This window comes from Scyliorhinus torazame, chromosome 5 (assembly GCF_047496885.1).
Source record: "Scyliorhinus torazame isolate Kashiwa2021f chromosome 5, sScyTor2.1, whole genome shotgun sequence".
In the NCBI taxonomy this organism is placed as follows: domain Eukaryota; kingdom Metazoa; phylum Chordata; class Chondrichthyes; order Carcharhiniformes; family Scyliorhinidae; genus Scyliorhinus; species Scyliorhinus torazame.
Window position 1 is genome coordinate 7383764 of NC_092711.1, and position 6000 is coordinate 7389763.

A 6000-nucleotide genomic window follows, 5' to 3' on the forward strand; every position below is an offset into this window, starting at 1 on the left:
TACAGAGTAAATCTCCCTCTACACTGTCACCCATCAAACACACCCAGGGCAGGTACGGCACGGGGTTAGATACAGAGTAAAGCTCCCTCTACACTGTCCCCCATCAAACACTCCCAGGGACAGGTACAGCACGGGGTTAGATACAGAGTAAAGCACCCTCTAAACTGGCCCCATTCAGCACTCCCAGGACAGGTACAGCATGGGGTTAGATACAGAGTAAAGCTCCCTCTACACTGCCCCCCATGAAACACTCCCAGGACAGGTACAACAAAGGGTTAGATACAGAGTAAAGCTCCATCTACACTGTCCCCATCAAACACTCCCAGGACAGATACAGCACGGGGTTAGAGACAGAGTAAATCTCCCTCAACACTGTCCCCATCAAACACTCCCAGGACAGGTACAGCACAGGTTTAGATACAGAGTAAAGCTCCCTCTACACTGTCCCCATCAAACACTCCCAGGACAGGTACAGCACAGGGTTAGATACAGAGTAAAGCTCCCTCTACACTGTCATCATCAAACCCTCCCAGGACAGTTACAGCACGGGGTTAGATACAGAGTAAAGCTCCCTCTACACTGTCATCATCAAACACTCCCAGGACAGGTACAGCACGGGGTTAGATACAGAGTAAAGCTCCCTCTACATGTTCCCCATCAAACACTCGCAGGACAGGTACAGCACGGGGTCAGATACAGAGTAAAGCTCCCTCTACACTGTCCCCATCAAACACTCCCAGGACAGGTACAGAACGGGGTTAGATACAGAGTAAAGCTCCCTCTGCACTGTACCCATCAAACACTCCCAGGACAGGGACAGCACGGGGTTAGATACAGAGTAAAGCTCTCTCTACACTGTCCCCATCAAACACTCCCAGGACAGGTAGATAAGTCCCCAGGGCCTGATGGGATCTACCCCAGAATACTGAAGGAGGCTGGAGAGGAAATTGCTGAGGCCTTGCCAGAAATCTTTGGATCCTCACTGTCTTCAGGGGATATCCCGGAGGACTGGAGAATAGCCAATGTTGTTCCTCTGTTTAAGAAGGGTAGCAAGGATAATCCAGGGAACTACAGGCCGGTGAGCCTTACTTCAGTGGTAGGGAAATTACTGGAGATAATTCTTCGAGACAGGATCTACTCCCATTTGGAAGCAAATGGACGTATTAGTGAGAGGCAGCATGGTTTTGTGAAGGGGAGGTCGTGTCTCACTAACTTGATAGAGTTTTTCGAGGAGGTCACAAAGATGATTGATGCAGGTAGGACAGTGGATGTTGTCTATATGGACTTCAGTAAGGCCTTTGACAAGGTCCCTCATGGTAGACTAGTACAAAAGGTGAAGTCACACGGGATCAGGGGTGAGCTGGCAAGGTGGATACAGAACTGACTAGGCCATAGAAGGCAGAGAGTAGCAATGGAGGGATGCTTTTCTAATTGGAGGGCTGTGACCAGTGGTGTTCCGCAGGGATCAGTGCTGGGACCTTTGCTGTTTGGAGTATATATCAATGATTTGGAGGAAAATGTAACTGGTCTGATTAGTCAGTTTGCAGACGACACAAAGGTTGGTGGAATTGCGGATAGCGATGAGGACTGTCAGAGGATACAGCAGGATTTAGATTGTTTGGAGACTTGGGCGGTGAGATGGCAGATGGAGTTTAATCCGGACAAATGTGAGGCAATGCAGTTTGGAAGGTCTAATACAGGTAGGGAATATACAGTGAATGGTAGAACCCTCAAAAGTATTGAAAGTCAGAGAGATCTAGGAGTACAGGTCCACAGGTCACTGAAAGGGGCAACACAGGTGGAGAAGGTAGTCAAGAAGGCATACGGCATACTTGCCTTCATTGGCCGGGGCATTGAGTATAAGAATTGGCAAGTCATGTTGCAGCTGTATAGAACCTTAGTTATGCCACACTTGGAGTATAGTGTTCAATTCTGGCCGCCACACTACCAGAAGGATGTGGAGGCTTTAGAGAGGGTGCAGAAGTGATTTACCAGAATGTTGCCTGGTATGGAGGGCATTAGCTGTGAGGAGCGGTTGAATAAACTCGGTTTGTTCTCACTGGAACGAAGGAGGTTGAGGGGCGACCTGATAGAGGTCTACAAAATTATGAGGGGCATAGACAGAGTGGATAGTCAGAGGCTTTTCAACAGGGTAGAGGGGTCAATTACTAGGGGGCATAGGTTTAAGGTGAGAGGGGCAAGGTTTAGAGGAGATGTACGAGGCAAGTTTTTTACGCAGAGGGTAGTGGGTGCCTGGAACTGGCTACCGGAGGAGGTGGTGGAAGCAGGGACGATAGTGACATTTAAGGGGCATCTTGACAAATACATGAATAGGATGGGAATAGAGGGATACGGACCCAGGAAGTGTAGAAGATTGTAGTTTAGTCGGGCAGCATGGTCGGCACGGGCTTGGAGGGCCGAAGGGCCTGTTCCTGTGCTGCACATTTCTTTGTTGTTCTAGCATGGGGTTATATACAGAGTAATGCTCCCTCTGCACTGTCCCCATCAAATACTCCGAGGACAGGTACAGCACGGGGTTAGATACAGAGTAAACTTTCTTTGGACTGTCCCCATCAAACACTCCCAGGACAGGTACAGCACAGGGTTAGATACAGAGTAAAGCTCCCTCTACACTGTCCCCATCAAACACTCCCAGGACAGGTATAGCACGGGGTTAGATTCAGAGTAAAGCTCCCTCGACACTGTCCCCATCAAACACTCCCAGGACAGGTACAGCACGCGGTTAGATACAGAGTAAAGCTCCCTCTACACTGTCCCCATCAAACACTCCCAGGACAGGTACAGCACGGTATTAGATACAGAGTAAAGCTCCCTCCACACTGTCCCCATCAAACTCTCCCAGGACAGGTACAGCACGGGGTTAGATACAGAGTAAAGCTCCCTCTACACAGTCCCATCAAACACTCCCAGGACAGGTACAGCACGGGGTTAGATACAGAGTAAAGCTCCCTCTACACTGTCCCCATCAAGCACTCCCAGGACAGGTACAGCACGGGGTTAGATACAGAGTAAAGCTCCCTCGACACTGTCCCCATCAAACACTCCCAGGACAGATACAGCACGGGGTTAGATACAGAGTAAAGCTCCCTCTACACTGTCCCCATCAAACACTCCCAGGACAGGTACAGCACGGGGTTAGATACAGAGTAAAACTCCTCTACACTCTCCCCATCAAACACTCCCAGGACAGATACAGCACGGAGTTAGATACAGAGTAAAGCTCCCTCTACACTGTCCCCATCAAACACTCCCAGGACTGGTACAGCACGGGATTAGATACAGAGTAAAGCTCCCTCTACACTGTCCCCATCAAACACTCCCAGGACAGATCCAGCACGGGGTTAGATACAGAGTAAAGCTCCCTCTACACTGTCCCCATCAAACACTCCCAGTACAGGAACAGCACGGGGTTAGATACAGAGTAACGCACCCTCTACACTGTCCCAATCAAACACTCCCAGGACGGGTACAGCACGGGGTTAGATACAGAATAAAGCTCCCTCTACACTGTCCCCATCAAACACTTCCAGGACAGATACAGCACGGGGTTAGATACAGAGTAAAGCTCCCTCTACACTGCCCCCATCAAACACTCCCTGCACAGGTACAGCACGTGGTTAGATACAGAGTAAAGCTCCCTCTACACTGTCCCCATCAAACACTCCCAGGATAGGTACAGCACGGGGTTAGATACAGAGTAAAGCTCCCTCTACACTGTCCCCATCAAACACTCCCAGGACAGGTACGGCACGGGGTTAGATACAGAGTAAAACTCCCTCTACACTGTCCCCATCAAACACTCCCAGGACAGGTACAGCACGGGGTTAGATACAGAGTAAAGCTCCCTCTACACTGTCCCCATCAAACACTCCCAGGACTGGTACAGCGCAGGTTTAGATACAGAGTAAAGCTCCCTCTACACTGTCCCCATCAAACACTCCCAGGACAGGTACAGCACGGGGTTAGATAGAGTAAAGCTCCCTCTACACTGTCCCCATCAAACACTCCCAGGACAGGTACAGCACGGGGTTAGATACAGAGTAAAGCTCCCTCTACACTGTCCCCATCAAACACTCCCAGGACAGGTACAGCACGGGGTTAGATACAGAGTAAAGCTCCCTCTACACTGTCCCCATCAAACACTCCCAGGACAGGTACAGCACGGGGTTAGATACAGCGTAAAGCTCCCTCTACACTGTCCCCATCAAACACTCCCAGGACAGGTACAGCACGGGGTTAGATACAGAGTAAAGCTCCCTCTACACTGTCCCCATCAAACACTCCCAGGACAGGTACAGCACGGGGTTAGATACAGAGTAAAGCACCCTCTACACTATCCCAATCAAATACTCCCAGGACAGGTACAGCACAGGGTTAGATACAGAGTAAAGCTCCCTCTACACTGTCCCCATCAAACACTCCCAGGACAGGTACAGCACGGGGTTAGATACAGAGTAAAGCTCCCTCTACACTGTCCCAGTGAAACTCCCCAGAATGTAAACTGGGAAAGTGAATGGTGGTCGAAGGCACTGAGATCGGAACAAATTCGTCCAACTTTCCCGAGGGAATTAGCAGTGGAAATTTGTGATAATCTGACAGCGTTCCCTAGAAACAGGCTCGATGCCAGAGGATTGCTAAATATTTTCAGAAAGGTTTGGAGCTATTAATCCTGAAATGATTGGCCAGGCAGTTGAAGCTTTGTGATGGGGGCTGAACAGGCAACTGGTGTAGGACTGAGGATTTCCGTTATCTGGACCACTGGGCGTTTAAGGGGCATCTTGACAAATGTATTTGTCACTATCGTCCCTGCTTCCACCACCTCCTCCGCTAGCGCGTTCCAGGCACCCACTACCCTCTGCGTAAAAAACTTGCCTCGTACATCTCCTCTGAACCTTGCCCCTCTCACCTTAAACCTCTGCCCCCTAGTAATTGACCCGTCTACCCCGGGGAAAAGCCTCTGACTATCCACTCTGTCTGTGCCCCTCATAATTTTGTAGACCTCTATCAGGTCGCCCCTCAACCTCCGTCGTTCCAGTGAGAACAAACCGAGTTTATTCAACTGCTCCTCATAGCTAATGCCCTCCATACCGGGCAACATTCTGGTAAATCTCTTCTGCACCCTCTCTAAAGCCTCCACATCCTTCTGGTAGTGTGGCGACCAGAATTGAACACTATACTCCAAGTGTGGCCTAACTAAGGTTCTATACAGCTGCAACATGACTTGCCAATTCTTATACTCAATGCCCCGGCCAATGAAGGCAAGCATGCCGTAAGCCTTCTTGACTACCTTCTCCACCTGTGTCGCCCCTTTCAGTGACCTGTGGACCTGTACTCCTAGATCTCTCTGACTTTCAATACTCTTAAGGGTTCTACCATTCACTGTATATTCCCTACCTGCATTAGACCTTCCAAAATGCATTACCACACATTGGTCCAGAGGTTACCTCTGTTCTCTCTCGCTCTCTCTCATCGTCCACTCTAATTTCATTTGTGTAATCTTGCCTCCTCCGTGTAGATGGAGTGCCTGAAGCTCATCGCCTCGCCCAAGTTCACGGACAAGCGAGTTGGCTATCTCGGCGCCATGTTCCTCCTCGACGAGCGACAGGATGCGCATCTACTGATCACCAACTCCATCAAGAAGTGAGTGGCGCTGGTGTTGGCGGAGGCGTGGCCTCCCCAGGCACGGAAAGGTCTGTTTGGTGACGGGAGACTTGGAATGTGCCCGACATCATCGTCTCGACAGTGCGGCGCTCCCTCAGTACTGGCCCTCTGACATTGCGGCTCTCCCTCAGTACTGACCCTCTGACAGTGCGGCACTCCCTCAGTACTGACCCTCTGACAGTGCAGCACTCCCTCAGTACTGACCCTCAGACAGTGCGGCACTCCCTCAGTACTGACCCTCTGACAGTGCGGCGCTCCCTCAGTACTGACCCTCTGACAGTGCAGCACTCCCTCAGTACTGACCCTCTCACTGTGCGG

The 6000-nt window shown here is 50.5% G+C and overlaps 1 long non-coding RNA gene across 1 annotated transcript in view; it reads left to right on the plus strand.

Moving 5' to 3' along the window:
• Positions 1 to 5655, plus strand: part of LOC140422630 (uncharacterized) — a 33411-nt gene extending 27756 nt beyond the window's left edge. The window contains exon 3 of the long non-coding RNA XR_011947526.1: positions 5537 to 5655. This is a non-coding gene — a long non-coding RNA (uncharacterized lncRNA). The remainder of the gene's footprint in view (positions 1 to 5536) is intronic.
• Positions 5656 to 6000: the final 345 nt, after the last annotated feature.